Source organism: Corvus moneduloides, chromosome 1, assembly GCF_009650955.1.
Source record: "Corvus moneduloides isolate bCorMon1 chromosome 1, bCorMon1.pri, whole genome shotgun sequence".
Lineage (NCBI taxonomy): Eukaryota > Metazoa > Chordata > Aves > Passeriformes > Corvidae > Corvus > Corvus moneduloides.
Window position 1 is genome coordinate 138,035,670 of NC_045476.1, and position 18,355 is coordinate 138,054,024.

Here is an 18,355-nt window from a genome sequence, read left to right on the forward strand (position 1 = left end):
CAACTATGATCTGTTTGTTTTCCCCTTTTATTGACAACCTTCCATGTTAGGATTATCTTAGCATGCTTTTGCTATAACTGACTATTTGTCATTTGGGAAGTAGTGGTTCAGTCAAAGAGGAGTATAAAATAGTGCACATTCTCATGAGACCAGCATAAAGATTCCATTTGCAATTTCAGCTTTTTATCTTGAATGCTGGTGGCCTAATAAGAAACATTTAACTTAAAAATGTAGCTTTTAAGTGCAACAATATTAGTATGTGGGTGAATATTTATAGTCACACTGTAGTCACATCCCAAGGTGAAAAATTTGGGAAGGTGAAGGGAAGAAAAGATTCAGAAAATGAATTCTTTGGAATAGTACGGCGGACATGTTTACCAAGATGTTGCTGTCTGAAAATGTATTGCACACTCACAGAATTTAGTTGCATCATACAGATGATTTTACATATCTTTGGGGAATGTAAATTTGTACCTGGCTCAGTTTTCCTGTGCCCAGGCTCCTCTGACGAAAGAATGTTCAGTTCCTCTGTTTTTGACACTGTACTTCTTAATTAGAGCACCATGAGCATTCTCTTCTTACTCTTACAGGTGTTTTTTAATTTATATTCCAGAAGAGGATAGGAAATTATTTTAAAGTAATTAAGCTGAAACCAAATTTTGCCCTGTTAACTTCTTTCATCAGTCAAATTTCATGGCCACCTTGGCTGTTCTTTGCTATTCCAGTGGCAGTCATGACCTTAGCAACAGAAATTTAAATAATTAGCATAAAATATGTAGAAAAGGATGAAGGTGCTGGTGTAGATTGTTAAGAAGAAAAAGATATATCTGATGATGCACTACAATATTACTCTAGCATTTTGGTGGGGATGACCTCACGTAAAGAGTCACATTTCAAACCTATCTGTACATATGCTGATATTGTAGGTGTGTAGAGCTACTAAAATAGAGTTAAATTCATTATGTTTCTAATGCACACTGGTAAAGGAAAAAAATGGGAAGATCAGAGGGTTGGAACTAGATGATCTTTAAGGTCCTTTTCAATCTAGGCCAATCTGTGATCCTATGATTCTATAAAAAGGTGAGGCACAATTAATGGTTATTAGCTTTAAAAAGTCTGTGCATACGTGGCGCCTGGTGCCAGTGACATCGGCAAGAAAGTGAGATAAGAAGTCCAGTTTTACATCTGTATTCTGGAAAGAGCATATATAAAGTAGTTAGATTATGCTGTAGACTTTCATCAAGTCTTACTGGTTCAGTTTGGTGTGACCTATATAACTCAGGCACAGCAGAGTCATACAAAAATTACTGAAGATTTCTGCAACACACCCCACCTGCCTGCACCCTCTTCCACCCCAATTCTGCTCTGTACAAAGTAAATACAAGTATGATCCTGGTCCTTGTAAGGCATTATATTATCTTTCTCCAAGAAAAATATTATTTATATATTTTTAATGTATATATCTTCTAATCTTTCATAATCTAAGATGTGCAGAGCTTTTTATCTTTCCTCTGCCTGGATTTTTCTGGTCTTCTCAATTTTATTTTTTTCTAACTTCTTCATTGCAAGACACTTCATAAAAGCACAAGAACTGGCTATACAGTATTTCTGTATCATTAAGGAGTCTTCCCATAGAAATCCTATGCACATATTCTTACTCATGCATAACTGAAGAAGAGGCAGAATTATGATTAGACCTTTAGCTGGAGAGAAGCTTCAAAATAGCACTCATACTTTCAGATTGAAATTTCAAAGGAACCTATAGGATTTGAACACAACTTCTCATTAATTTTTTTGATGGGAACTGGTCAAACTGATCCCACAGGCATTTTGGAAAACACTAGGCTTACACTTCATCTATTTCTATGTCCTGTGTTGGAAAGTATGAAATAAAAATGACTGAAATTAGAAATAGTATAATTAGAGAGTTGCTTATATGTATGATTGTTTTAAAAGTGCATTTGCTGTTTATTTAGTTGCTAAGTCATCACCTGAGATTTACTGAGGATTTACATTAATTGATTGATATTGCAGTTGTCCAACTTACTAACTGCTCTGAACACCTTTCTTACTCTTCATATTATTTCCACTGTTATTGTGTCCAGTCATTCATAGTGAAAAATCACCTTCTTAATATAGTCAGTGGGCTTTATGAGGTGAGGGGCCTTTAGCAGACTTTCAAACCTTCAGCTCTCACTGACCCAAAGGCAGATGAAAACACTTGTATCTTTTAGAAAGGATCTCACATTTTGTTAGAGCAGGCGTATGTTTGTCAGGATGAATAAAATTTCTGGAGGACAGAGGATGACAAAACAGCATCATTAGAAATACACGGGTTTTTTCATTGTAACACGTTCTATAGTTGCTATTTTGTGAGAGTCTGTCAATGTGCGTGTGCACACGTGTGTGTGTGTGTTTGTGTGTATGAGAGAGAGGGAGAGAGTGCACAGAAGGCAGAGTTCCAGATTATCTTAAGAAACATGATGTCTGTTTTTTCATTACCAGAGATACCCAGAGAGCTGCCAGAAAGTAGAGTGAGAGGTGGAGTTCTGAGACACAAACTTTTCCAAAACCCATAGATGCACTTAACATCAAACATAGGATGTTCATCCATGTTTAGTATTGAACAAAACAAGTGTGAAATGTATGCTTAGTATCCTAATGAGAACATATATATATAAATGGACAGAGACAATGGAGGTTAGGTTAAAGAGATTTTCTCCTTAATTCTTTGAGCAAGGTCTGTTTTACCAACTCTGTCTTGTCTGGAACTCAAATCTGTAAGTTTACCATTTTTTGTTAATCAAATAAGAGAGCTAGTCTATTCTTTAATTATCATTACAACTTTAATATGAGCTCATAAAAGAATTTAGTTGGTATTTTTCTATTTTTATTTGTTTCATTTATTTTACCAAAGTGATGTTAATGTGCATAGAGCTGTAGTCTGTAAGTGTCTAACTACAAGACTGATGGAGAGAGACTTTTTTTACAAGGGCATGTAGTGATAGGACAAGGGGGAATGGTTTTGAATTGAAAGAGGGTAGGTTGTGATTAAATATTAGGAAGAAATTCCTTATTGTGAGGCTGGTGAGGCACTGGAACAGGTTGTCCAGAGAAATTATGGATGCCCCATGCCTAGAAGTGTTCAAGGCCATGTTAGATGGGGCTCTGAACAGCCTGGTCTTGTGCAAGGTGTCCCTGTAAATGGCAGGGGGGTTGGAACTAGATGATCTTTAAGGTCCTTTTCAATACAAACCATTCTATGCTTCTATGAACTCTAGGCTTTGTAGTTGTTTTTCTTCCTTATTTAATGTAATTCTGAGCAAAGCTTATCATTGAAAAACTAAAATTTAAGGGTTAAAAATCAAAATATCCTCAAAGCATATAAATGATCAATAGTCTAAAGAAAATAGCTGATTTTATATTTAGATGAGGAATTCTAATACATCTGTAAGCATATGATCATACAGAAAATACTTAGGGACCATAGGTAATAGTCAGATGACTTATGAGGCTACACAGACTCATACAACACTTGGAAGTTTCCAGTAAGGCTACTGCAAGTAACCTATGAATTAAAAATAATTTTTGATTAAAAATTCCACTCCAAAAAAGTGTAAAGCAGACAGAGTAATTTCCAGCATTCAGTTCAATGTGCTGTAGAGTCATTTCACTGTTTTCAATGGAACTAACTTTTACTACCAAAGGACTTATTTCAGGAAATTTGTATGCGAATTAAGTAATTTCTTGTAGTACAGTACAACCAAATGCTTTGTTAATGCATCAGAGAATAGATTAATGTCTATGTGATAAGAGAAGCAATAATAACTTAAAAACTAAATACTGTGTTATTTTTTATAATATGAATTTCAGGTAAGTGCAAAGTCTATAGAACTTAGGTCTTCAGTCTAACAAGACCAGTATCCACAAGTAGTTCTGGATGTGCATTAAGGGTACCTTTTCATCACGGTACTTTACAAATGCTTAATAAAATTTAAGCCTTTTTTCTAACCTTGCTATACAGTTCCTTGGATTTTTACTCACTTTTTCTCTTTTAAATCACAATGATATAGGCAACGTGGTTTGCTGACACGTATCACATACACCGAGCTTTTTTAATTTAAAGTATTATCCCTGGATACTTACTTTTCCAACCCTTTCGAAAATGTCAGATTACTTGACAGTACTTCACGCAATGACATTGGCATCATTGTATCGAACTGGCACTGTGGAATTTGCAAGTGTTCTGGAGAAGAATATATGTCAGAGAAAAGATCCCAAACCTGATTGAATTTAATGATGATGTATACAGGTACCATGCTCAGCAAAGATGTTCTATGGGCAGTTACAAAAGGAGGAAGAGCAACACAAGAAAGACTACAGAAAACTATAAATGTGCCATAGTCTGAATTAAGGTGTATAAGATGTTGCCAAAAAAGGTGAATGTTTTTCTGGGAATGGCTCATCAAAAACTGACAGCTCTGAATGATATTTTTTATTCCTTCCTCAGTCTTGGCAAGGCTTCATCTAGAAATTAGGTTTGGGCGCTGATCTCTACGAGAAAACAAACAGAAAAGAGCAACAAAGTGATCAGAGATTTAAAGACAGATGAGAAAAGCTTTTGTCTTGAACTGAAAATTGGATTTGTATAGCCTAGAAAGAAAGATGGTGCAGAGGACACGGTAATAATCTCTTTGAAAATGTACAGTATCATGAAAAGAACACATTTATCCCTCATCAGTGTGGGATAACTTTGACTTAATTTACACCCAAGACAGTTAGGTTAGATATATTTTTTGCCTTACTGTAATAATAAGTAAACATTGGAAGAGACTACTCTAAAAAGGCCATAAGAATTAAAAACTAAGAATGTTTCAAGTTACTCCTGCCTGAAAGCAGAGTAGATTGACCAAATAACTGACCCACTAATTATCGTTTTAATGAATTACAGGTAAATAATGCAATCAACCTTAGGAAAAAAGCGAATTGATATTTGATATAGGTTTAAATATGTGTAGAAGTTCTTTACTAGTTCCAGCCCTTCAGAAGGAATATAGGACAGAGAAATATTTGCGTTTCTGCAGTACATAGATTAAATTTTATCATTGAATGTAAGTTTGTTATTTTATTTTCTTGGTCAGGAAAGATCACCACATGATGTGAAGTTTTGTGGGCTTTTGTGAAACACATTAGCGTGCTGACTAATAGGACTACTCTTTGAAACAGTAGTATTCTGTCCTTTCCTTTTTGTGGACAGATGATATATTTTTCTGTAGCTCCTGGAAGCAAAAGCTTTTCATTTAATGATTAAAAATGTACTTGCTTGGAATGACATGAGCTTCCCGTTCTGAGAATATGATGACAATAACACAAGTGTGATGTAATTACAGCATGTTCAGCTTTGGGAAGTGATCTCATTTTCTGAAAGCCATGGGTCCTCATAACAGTTACCAGCACAGTCTCTAAACTTACTGTTACAGACGGGAACAGGGCATCACAGCCTTTCACTGTTTCTTGCTACTGCCTCTGCCTCTTCTCCCATCCTTTGGGTGGCATTTTCCTGTTTGTGGTGAATGGAAGAAGCAATCTTCCCTGTTCAAAGGGGTAGGTTCTCTTTGTGACATCCATCTGAAGGCCACTTTCATATTGCTCCATAATAAGGAAAGAACAGAACAGAAAAATAATAATAATAATAATAAAAAAAAAAAAATCAAACAAACAAAACCACAAAAGGAACAACAAACAAAGAAACAAAAAAACAACCAACCAACAGCAAAAACAGCCCCAAACGAAAGCAAAAAAACCCAACAAGAACAAGGAAAAAGATAATGACTGATAAAAAATTATAAGTCAAACTGAATGGGGGAAATATCCTTTTCAGATGTAGGCCAGAGATTGATTGGATGTGGTAAATGATGAGGTATCAGTGCCACTAAGAGAAAGCAGGAAAAATGATACTGTCTGAGGACATCATGATTGGAACAATGGAACAAAGAAATAGTGAAGTAATAGGATAAGATCAAGAAGTGGAACTATGAGACTTTGTTACTGCTTGACTGAACTGGGAGAAAATATCCTTCATCTGGAAATTGCACGGGCAAAATTACTGTGCAGCACAGAAAACAATTTATGATTCCTTGCAAGAGAAACCAGGAATCCTGAATCCACTGAAATTCAAAGGGGCATGTATCATATAATTACAACACAGAGATGTGAGTTCCCCCAGTTTGTTGAATATTTGCCTATAGACTTGTTTATCATAGAACTAGTCCTAGATTCTTCACAAATATTGCTGTAAATCTGGATCCCATCAATTTTATTCATAGAGTCAATCCTATAATTTCATATAATGTTATGAAATTCTTAATAAAACAAGCACAATTCAAACTCAGTCAGAATAGCAGAGAGATTCCCTAATATGAGGAATCCATGTTAGTGGCATTTTTTATCTATCCTAAGGATGGGTCACAGTTATGACCAAATGGCTGCTTGCTTTCATCAGCTGCATAAAGAGTTTCTTTGTAGTTTATCTGACCCCAGAAATAGTACGGGGATGGAATTGTTGCATGGCTGACACACATCTCACCTTTCTCACCCTTAGAAACCATGTATATGATGACTTATATCAGTGTGGTGATACCTGTACTGTGAAGCACTTAAATTGATCAATTTTTTTTATTATGGAAGAGGCAAAGCACTCGCCAGATTTCCTTGCATTCTTCTCTGAGGCTGTGTAAGATACAGTATATCTGCCCACGTTTTCACCACCAGGTTAATTTTGCACACTTCCACCACCCTCAGAGGTAAAGCTCCCAGGCAGGCACCAAATAGTCCAAGGATGATTTGTCTTTGTCTAATTTTAGATTTCAGCTGTGGATGTCTCTTCTTTCACAGTGATTTTGACTGTGATTTTTTGCCTAAATCAACAGTTGATGAGAGAATATACTTGGTAAATTATGCAATCTGAAGCCAAATTTTAAATTGCAGATACAATGTAGCAGTTAAAGCTCTGAAAAGGGATTTTAAGTGAAGGCTGGGCTTTATGAATATATTAGGCTTCTTTATGACAGGAGCAAAATAATACCAGATTAAAAAAAAAACAGAATGGTGCAAGAAATACATTGTATTTCTTGTGTAGAAAAATGTATCCCTAATTCGTTATGACTGATGTGTAGAAGTCCTCTCTGCCCTTAAAACTTAGAAGCATTGGACACAGTTCAAGCAAATATAAATTTGTGCCTAATTTGCTGATACTGGATGTAAATTTGTTAGGGAAATATTCTTGTTTCATGTACCTGTTTTCCAGGGAGCAACAAAAGCCCTTGGTTAAAGGGGTCTGGTCTAGTCCAGAAGAGGATGGTTCACTGTCCATTGAAGAGTATGAGCCAAGAGCTGAGGACAGGCAGGACAGTGCCCTCTCTGACAAAAAGAGCAGCCCTACTGCAGGAAGGCAGGACCATGAGAGGAACAGCATCCATCAGCAGTCCCATATAAGGTGAGATAATGGGTCAAGTCTGGGCTGATCACAGAGATTCCTTCAGGAGTGACAGGAGACAGGGCTGGATACAAGGCTACTGCAGCATATGTTTCAGGTCTGTGCAGGAACCCCTTGGACCAGAACACCAGGAGGCAGGTCTGGGCTCAGGGACACCTTCACTGTAGCACGGGGCAGGGGCTGTGTGACCTGGCATGAGCTTCATGAAACTGCCATGCCCATAAGAAGAGTGGCTGTGTGAAGATCCAGGTGAGGTTGCTTAGGATAGCTAAAGCCTGTTAATGTACTCCGGGCCCTTGTGTAAATCCAGAGTAATCCAATTCACTTCAAAGCATAAGCAATGGAATTTGCAGTAATCAGTCTCTCTCAGTCAAATTTGCAAGCCTGCTATGTGCTAAGAAATGATTTCGAAAAATTATGCATCATTTAATAAATATTTATGTAGCTCCTTATTGTGCGAAATAAGTATTATTGATGGACTCCAAATATTAAAACAACTCTCACCAGATATTTAAAAGAGATCAAATTGCCAAATTATATTAATATTAGAAATGCTGCAACATGGAAATATGTGGTATTTGTGAAGCCATATTTTACTCCCATTAATACTCAGTATTTCATAAAAAATTCAGACGTATTTTATCCCAAAGAGAGTTTCACTGATGCTTGTTCAAAATTTAAAAATCTAAATTTGAATTCATTTTATATATAAAGGCCACATTTAGACACATGTGAAGAGTTCTAGCTATGCTATCTAGATTGATGCTCAGTGCAATTTGCAATGGCAAATTAGGTTCATTAAACAATGCTTTCAGAAGTCAACAAGTTCAGTACCTACCCTAGTGGTTTCTTTCTAAAATCCATCTGCATCTTTATTCACCTTAGCTATCTTTATTAGACCAGTCCCTTCAATTTTAATCTTTATAAAGTAGTTAAAAATCTCTTCTATTTTATGCATGGCCTGATAATTTTCCAACATACTTCTGACAATATTTTCTTTTGTTGCCTTTCAGTGCTTACTCTTTACTTTTTTTTCTGATGGAACATTTTCCAAGGCTTGCTCTCTGTCCCCAACAGAACCTGTGCAAGTTAAACATGCTGAATAATTTCAGAAATTTAACCAAGCATTGAAGCTACAATAAAATATGAATAATGTCTGAGAGTTAGAGACTGATTAATGCACATACTGAAGAGCTGAAATCATAGACTCATAGAATGGTTTGGGTTAGAAGGGACCTTAAAGATCACCTAGTTCCAACCTCCCTCATCATGGACAAGGACACTTTAAGTATACTAGGTTGCTCAGAGTTCCATCCAACCTGGCCTTGAATACCTCCTCGGATAGAACATCCAGAGCTGCTCTGAGCGACCTGTCCCAGTGCCTCACCACCCTCACAGTAAAGAATTTTTTCCTAATAGCTAATCTAAACCTTCCCTTTTTCAGTTTTGAACCATTTCCCCTTGTCCTGTCACTACATGCCTGATGTATTGTTTGGGCCTCCGGCAGTCGTGCCATACTTGACTGGTTGGTGCCACTGCCAGGCAAATTTCATAATCCCCAGCCCATACCTTATGAAAAGTAATTGGTGGGATATTTTTCAATCAAAGTTACTTTCTGGTTCAGATTTACTGTTCTGTGTTACAGAGCATATGCTTTTAAAAATCTCTTCAGGTTAATTTATGCAATTGCAAATAAGTGAGTCCACTAGAGGGCAATAAAATTGTTAATCTATCTGAAATAACAACATTTCATTTGATTAAAAAATTTTAGTGAATAAGGAAAAGCACAGGAAACCATTTAAGTGACAGGGTGTTTGTACTGACTCCAGACTGGGAACACTACTCATCCAGTTTCTTCAGTTTTCCTATTCCAGGCATACAAATGAACACTCTGGTAAACATCTCCAGATGCACTGGTCCTCTATTCAATGAGGAGAAAGGGAAATGTCAGAAGGACAATTTTGTAAGTAGAGAATTTCAGGGACCCCATTTACCTAGTGTAATTCAACCTGAGATATTAAGTCCTTCAGTATTTATCCTCAACAATAATCTCATGTCCTACTAGTTAAAATGTCCTTTACTTACATAAAGAAGTTGGAAAAGCAAAATACTTATCATCAAATCCCTTTTTGACCTGTAAAGTAGCAGAAAGACCTACCAGTGTCTTTAAAAGCTATCCTTTAGGAGTTTACACTAAACCGTACAGTATGAGAGGGAAAACATGAGTAAAGAATCAGAGAAAAGATAGAAGAGTAGTTAGGAATCTCTTTCAAAAATGTTTTGACTGCAAGGAATGGCAAAAAGAATATTCCTGAAGCAATATTCCAGTCATTTCCCCACCTCATCCTCAGAGTTTTGCTGCAGCTTTCTAGCATGTATGCTTCACATCTGATGAAATGAGTAGTGATTGCTAGAGTAAGTGAAAGCCTAATTTTAATCCATGGATTATACAGAAAGTGTACAAAAATGGTGAATACAATGCAATTTCAGACTTTTACTGGATAAGTTATACTAAAGGATTAAACATTTTACAGGCATATGCATAAGAATGATCATTTGTATTTCAAGATGTCTAACGCAAAACTGTCCATATTGATATTGTAAATGTTATGGTGAAATAGCATATACACTTAAATAATCTGCAAAATGAAATAAAACACATCGATACTATCAGTGAACTATTTTATATAATGACTTAATTTATTAGTATGTAACTAAAGCAGAATAAAAAGTCAGAACAAACATCAGTAAATTAACTTTTGACTATATCAAGTATAGAACTGAATTATGAGTGATGTGTGAATAATCTACAGTAAATTTATTTATAGTGTCAATATATTTTTTTCAGAATATTCATAAACATAGAATTTGAATTCATTTAAAGGTGTTAAAGCCATGGTAGGCTCTTATATCTGTTATATTTTCATTAATCCTGCTGTTTAGCTGAACTCCATGAAGGTACAGTTCTGATAAAGCTCGGTAAAACTGAGATTAAAATGGAGTGCAAGGTATTACTGGTTTTCAGTGAACTTTTAATGAGCACATACATTTTTAACAACACAAGTTCTGAATGAATTAAGAAAACCTAGCAAGTGTGTGATGATAGCCAATAAGACCATGACTGTGAGAGTCATCAGCTCCCAGTCAGCCCTGATATTGTGTGGGGTCTGCTGCTCCAGCTTGATCCCTACAAATCTATGGTGCCTAACGGGATTCATCCAAGAATCCTTAAAGAGCTGGGTGATGTCATCACAAAACCTCTCTTGATGATTTTTGAGTGGTCTTGGGAATCTGGAAAGGTGCTACGGCTGACTGGAAGCTGGCCAACATTGTCCCGATTTTCAAGAGCAAGGACCTCAGAAACTACAGGCCTGTCAGTCTCACTTCAGTGCCTGGTAAAGTTATGGAGAGGATTATTCTGGGAGGTATTGAAAAACACCTGAAAGACAATGCAGTCTTTGATCACAGCCAGCACAGCTTCGTGAGAGGAAAGTCCTGCTTGTCAAACCTGATTTCCTTTTATGACAAGGTAACCCACCTGGCTGATCAAGGGAAGCCAGTTGATCTTTTTGGATATCAGTAAAGCTTTCAATGCTGTCTCTCACAGAATCCTTCTGGATAAAATATCCAGCACACAGCTGGATAAACACATCATGTGAGCTACTTGCTCATGGGTCAGGCACAAAGGGTTACAGTGAATGGGGTGATATCAGACTGGGGACCTGTCACCAGTGAGGTTCCACAGGGCTCCATCTTAGGCCCTGTGCTCTTTAACATCTTCATAAATGACTTGGATGCAGGACTGGCAGGGACATTGAGCAAGTTTGCAGATACAAGACTGGGAGGAGCTGTTGACTCCGTCAAAGGCAGGGAGGTCCTGCAGAGAGACCTGGACAAATCAGAGGGATCTGGGAAATCACCAACCATATGAAGTTGAACAAGGAAAAGTGCTGGATTCTGCACCTGGGATGGGGCAACTCTGGATGTACAGACAGACTGGGGAATGAGATGATGGAAAGCAGTGCCAGGGAAAGGCACCTGGGGGTCCCTGGTCAGTGGAAAGTTGAATGTGAGTCAGCAGTGCCCTGGCAGCCAGGAGGGCCAAGCGTGTCCTAGGGTGCATCAGGCACAGCATCACCAGCTGGGCAAGGAGGAGATTGTCCTGCTCTGCTCTGCACTGAGCTAGAAAGCTGCCTCACCTCGAGTCCTGAGGGCAGTTTTGGTCACAGCAATATAAGAAAGATATTAAGCTATTAGAGAGTGTCCAAAAGAGGGCAATGAAGATGATCAAGGGTTTTGAGGGGAAGACAAATGAGGAGTGGCTGAGGTCACTTGGTCTGTTCAGCCTGGAGGAGACTGAAGAGAGTCCTCATTGCAGTCTGCAAGTTCCTCATGAGGGGAAAAGAAGGGGCAGACACTGATCTCTTCTTTGTGGTGAACAGTGATAGGACCAGAGGGAGCAGAATGGAGCTGTGTCAGGGGAGGTTTAGATTGAGTATTAGGAAAAGGTTCTTCACCCAGAGGGTGGTTGGGCACTGGAACAGGCTCCCCAGGGAAGTGGTCACAGCACCAGCCTGACAGAGTTCAAGAAGCATTTGGACAATGCTCTTGGGCATGTGGTGTGATTCCTGGGGATGATGCTGTGCAGGGACAGGAGTTGGACTCGATGATCCCTGTGGGTCCCTTCCAATTCAGCTTGTTCTGTGATTCTGTAATTCTGTAATACTCATTGGAGTGCAATGGCTAACAAAAGCTTATAAACAGTCTATTGGTGTCCTTCACCTAGATTTTACTACTTTGATGCTTATTACCACAAAAGACACTACATGCTTTAGCATGAACATGTAGCATACAGCCTTCTATTGTCATTCCAAAAAATCACTTTTCTTTAGGCTTTGTCACCATGAGAATTGATACATTAACTGGTCAGTTCACAACTAGAGAAGAAAAGCAGCAACTGATGCTCTTTGCAAACAATGTCCATACAGTCCAAGAGTTAGTGAGCACCAGAGAGCTTTTTGTTTTATTATTCTCTGCATGACTGTTGTCTGTTATCTGCAAAAAGTCAAACCTTAAAAAAGAATTCTTGAAAAGAAATCATCTTTATTTCTTCATGTGTACTTTGAAGACCCTTCAGACTCAGGAACTCTGACAACTCTGTTGCAGATTTAATTCCAAACAAAGCCTTCCATAACAAAATGTTTCTAATTTGTTTGAAAAAGTTGAATGATGTTTAACAGAGAAAACAAGAACTAAATTTTACACTTTATAAAGGCTATATGTAGTTTTGTCTAAGTGCCATTCTGTTTGGTATTATAAGAAATATAAGAGTGCTTTGCTCCGGGGAAAAATTGCCATTACCTGTGAATCCTGGGAACAGCAGCTAAGGAAATTTAAAGGAACATTACTCAGTAGTCGTGGCACTAGTCAGATCTCACAGAGGTCTAGGTCTGTGAGGTAGAGGACATGTAGATAGGAAATATATATTAAGTAAATGAGACAACATTAACAAAAGGCACATTAGTTATTCTTCTGAGAAAAATAGTTACATGCATTTATTGAGAAACAACAAATCCAGCTAGTCTATGTTCAGTTATAAAACTAATTTTGCAAATTAATTTGAGCAATAAAAGTAGAAATAAAATCTCTCTTTAAATTTCATCCTAGTATTAACCAAGCTTTAATGATATCTCTAGTTGCTATATACACATACACTTACGTGCAAAGTCTGAAATGGATTAAGGAAATAAACATGCATATGAAATTATAAGTAAATCAGTTTAAATGGAAATAAGTTCCAGATGCCAAAGGAGGTGCTGCTAAAATGCCTGGGATGTGACGTCAGAGATGATGAGTAAATGTTGTTTAGTAGTAACATTGAATTAATCCTGAAAATAAAATAACATTGATGTATGCTCCAAGAGGAATTCACACAGGAAACTGTAAACTAGAAGGTCTTAACTGTTGCACTAGATGGATGGGGGAATATATTCTTCTTGAGCCTTCTCTCTGGCACACCCTATATGCCCCATTATGCCAGAGCCACTGAATTCCTTGTGCCTTCTGATAGGTATGTGGAAGCAACCATCTCTTCCTTCTACCTGGGTAAATGTTAAGGTAAGTCCATGGCCTCTCCCCTTTTTCCCCCAAATGTACCCGACCTGTAAAGTCATTTTATCTGCATCAATTCTGATTCAAATCCTAATCACATCTAGGTAGTATGTATGTAATAAAAAACCAACACACCTAAATATTAAAACTCAGATTGGAAAGCCTAGAAGGGTTTTGTCTCCAGAATGTCCAAGTGAAGTTTTAATGGAATAGACTTTCAGGAAAGACATACGCTCTACCTAATGCAACGAATACTCTTATCAGGGCCCCAGCCCCTGGCCCCAAGAAAGCAGCTGTTCCTTTCTGATCCTTGGCAATCAGCTTCTGAGCAAGTTTTCACTAATAATGACTGTAAAGCTTTCAGAAATAATACAGGTCTGGATTTATAATCTTGAAGAGATAAATTCCACATCTGACTGTGAACACCTATTGTTCTCTTAACCTTACAGATATGTCTTAAACCATCCTGTCCAGTGCATTACGCTGTAGATCCAGGTATGGCATAGCCTAAATAAACCTCATACTGTATTACAAAGAAATCTTTGTCTGTTACTGTGTTCTCACAAATTCAAAATTAGGTTCATTATAAGAATAGTCTTGAATGATATGTGAAGTCTTATCTCTCAAGAACTATATGCTCCTGAGTGTAAAACTACAGGTTCACTCCCCATGATAGGAAGGCAGGATTGGTAGGAAGGTGTCATGCCAGCAACAAAAGGCAATACTCGCCCTTATGCAAGTGAAATCCTCTTTTGTGGAGACCTCAGTAACTGAGTGAACTTTCAGTAAACTCAGAGCCTCTATTTTTTGCATATGGAAACTTTTCAAATTAATCCTTCAGCAACTTAGAAAAAATATTATTTTTAAAGGGACCTTAAGTACTCTAACCAAGATCAGAGTCTAGGTAGCACAAATAATATATAACCCTATTAATTTTCTGGTAGAAGATTGAGTTATTTTTAGATTTCTACCAAATATGCCTTATAAGGGAATTTTAAGTGGGTTAGTGGGCTTTCTTTTTCAGAGTTGCTAACACTTGCCAGGAGGTGGAGTAGAAAAAAGGATAATCTCCACAGCTTTCTTCTTTGTCAGTGAGAAGGGTTCCTCCTTTAACTTAACATGCTGAACTAGCTCTGGAGGAAACTTTCTGCACAGATTATAAAAGAAGCCAAAGCATAGACATAGTTATGGGTATAACTATAATAAAATATTGTTAGAATAAATTGGTTTTTTTTTTTTTCTTTCTGAGGATATGCCCAGATATGTAGGCCTTCTCTACATAGTGTATGATTTTCTGGAAGTCTGAAATTGTGCTATTATGTACAGTGGTTAGATTACTAAATAAAAGATTTCTAAAAAATCAGAACTAATATCCAGTGAATCATAGACAGGACGGTTGTGATCCAATTTTTTGCTTGAATCAGAATCTCTGCTAATTTTCTTTGTCTGAAAAGTAGTACAAAAGTTTCCTCAAGTACCTGTCCTAGCCAATAGAAAAAACTTTTATGAAAAAGTAAAAAGAAACAAGTTTCTTTATAAACTAAAGTATTCCTTTAGGATTTTTCCTTTTTGTTTCAATGTCTTCCTTTTCTCCATGTGATTTACCAATTAGTTTGCCTCAGAAAATTAAGGCAAGAAATGACATTAGGATAGTTAGAAAATCCTTTCTTTAGAATTATTCTTCAGGAAGTTGTATCTATGATGAGATGACTCTGAAAGATTAAAAAAATTCTTTCAAGAATTCCTGATGCCTTGTAATTAACGCTCCTCAAAAGTGCCTGTAGTTTCTTGCTGCCAAAATAACTGAAGGTTTCTCATGTCTTTGCCATGACCAGCTTTGTATCTAAGGCACAAGGAACCAGACAAGTAAGATAAGAAATGTGGGGTGAAAACTTCACTCAGAGAGATACAGAGGATGTCCAAAGTGTGACTTTCTACATCCAGCTCTTACAAAGCACTGCCTTTACTTATGCAGCCCTCTAAGGTTCTGTAAAGTCAAAGACACAAAGACAGACTAGATTCACCAAGGTGCAGTGCTCTAAAAATGTATAATAACTACCAGTGCAGTTTAAGTGGGGTCTGAATTGCTTGGCATGGTAAAAAGTCTGATCTCAACAGTTAAAATATTTTTATTTTTTATGACTTGTTATTTCACATTTTCATGTCATTAGAAGTCATGAAAGGAATATTCTCTGACTTTTTATTTCAGTTTTCTAGTATGAATTGTTTTGCAATTCTTTAAATGTAATGTAAGTAAAAGAATGAAAACAATCACTATTTTCTTTCTTGATGGGCCTCCACTATTACTTCCCAAAAGAAAGGCACAAATACTAGCAGTTTCTTATAAACTTAAAGTTTTTTCAATCGGGTGTTGAATTACGCAATGAATATGCTTGCACCATTATAATAAAGTGGCCTCAAGTCCACTATAAAATAACATTATTATCCCAAACTCCTTGCAGAGCAATGTCAGAATGATACAAAAAATAATATTTCTGAGCAAGTTGCTCTGATTTAGATCCACTGACTGTGTGACTTTGGATGGCAAGTGACTTTGGTGATTCTCCTTGAAAAGGATTTTGCGTGTTCATGTTAAAAGAAATGCTCATTTCACTTTACATACAGATTTCTTTCCAAGGTAGAAAGTAGCTGTGTCATGCTAATGAAATGGAACTAATTTTAGTATTTCTGTTATATTTTCACTGAAGTATGTACATTATTATGAACAAAGTAACAAGTAAAGCAGCTTTAAGATTTGTTTTTTTCCCTTTTCTGTTCATAGCACTAAGTTAAAATAGTAATAAAAAGAAAAAAATCCTCAGAACAATGATATCTGAATTCACCTCTAAATGAGAAAATTGTCTCTCCACAGACTGAAACTTGTCATCTCATCTTAACAAATGGATGACAAGGAAGTTTAAAATGCTTTTATATATCATCCTATATTCTTATCTTGGGTCTTTTTCACCTATTCTTTTTTGCTAAAGATTAAATGTAATAACATCTGATTTTATTCATTGTCTTTCACATTCAAAGTATCCTGAAGTATATTACAAAATATTGAGACACAAGCTGGTCTTTTCAATGGGTGTGTAAGAAAGAGTACAGTGTGTCTGGTAAGAAGAGGGGTGTGATCTGCATATCTTCTTTGGTGTGATGTGCATCGACTTCATGCACAACTGTCCTTAATAATAACTGTAGACAGAGTTTTGCGAGAGGAGGACTGCATGAGCTAGCCCAAATGTTATCCCTCCCAAGGAAAGGGATTATAGCTGAAGTATCAGTGGAACTTCTCCTCTAACCTCCCAGATGAACCTGGCATAGGTTAGCGTGTGAACTACAAATTAAAGGGAAGAATACAGAAAATGCAGCCAGGGAACTACATATATCTCCTTCCTCATCTCCAGTCACTTTTTTTGCCCCATACAAAATCACGCAAATAAATATCCAGCTGGATGCAAAGCAATGTGCTTTGATTTTAGGTATCAATGTCTACATGACAAGAGAACAAAATAATTAGGAAATTGTTTGGAAAAGGACCCCCCAACATTTTAAGCTGTCACAGATGCATATATATCGATATCAGTTAATCCTTGTTGCCCATATTTCCTGAAATTCCTGCAAAGTATTTTGGCTTATCAGACACAAGAAACCTTTCAACAGTACAGTGTAACCTAACAACTTTGGGCAGCACTACCAAAATGTTCAAATGTGGTGTATACATGACTCACACTCCCCATCTCACCATCGTCTGTCCTAGGAGTGGTTTCTAAATTAGGCTTCTAAATTACTTCTTCACTGTAAGCATATTGTCCTGCTTCCTGTTACTGCTGTATTGTGGCCATAAGATGTTACTCATGTTCTCTTTGCAAGCATCATAAAAGCGAAAACATTTATCTCTGAGTATTTTTATTTAAAGAACAGCACATTAAATACAGTAAGAATTGACAACACCACACAAGCATGCAGGGACAGAAGGTAACTGGTCTCTGCTGTCTGCACCGAGGTTAAATATGCTGATAAACCATGTTAGCTTGTGGCCAGAATAGTATTAGACTTAGAAGATTAGAGGCTGTGGCAGGGTACTTTTTTGAAGGAAGAAAGAAAGCAGCTTATTTACAGCTAGACTTTTTGCTTGTAAAGTAAATAAATTAGTAAGAATTTTCTTAATAAAAAATCAATTTATCTTTAGAAACCTTATGTGTTTTCATCTTTGTACTGAGTTAATATAAGTAAAGTTAACTAGTGTTTTGTTAGTTGTAGTGGCAAGGGGTTATCTTGTCAGATCCAGAGTTAAGACAAGTATCTGATTAGTGCACAAATAAGTACTTTGGAACAAAGCAAAGTGGAACTATGGAAAGATTCAGCTTCTAGAGAACCTTACCTCTTCAGAAACTAGAACAGCAATGTGTTTTTTTTAAATAATATTTCAGGAACCACTCGTGTGGTGGATTTTGCCCTTTCTCAGTTATATTTTCGCAGAGGTGAGTCAACAAGAATGCCTTCTTGATCATTGATATATATTGGTGTACACACATCCTCAGTTACAGACAATTGACCAAACTTTTACATAGTGATGTCAAAAAAAAAAAAAAGAGTCATTTTGAGAGGGAACAGAAGTAGCATTGAACTTTTGAACAGGTCAAGCACGAGGTAGCCTATGCAATGACATTATTACCAATCCAGAAAGAGAGACATAAAAATTCTGTCATATACCAGCACAGGAGACAACAGCAGCTTATGACAACA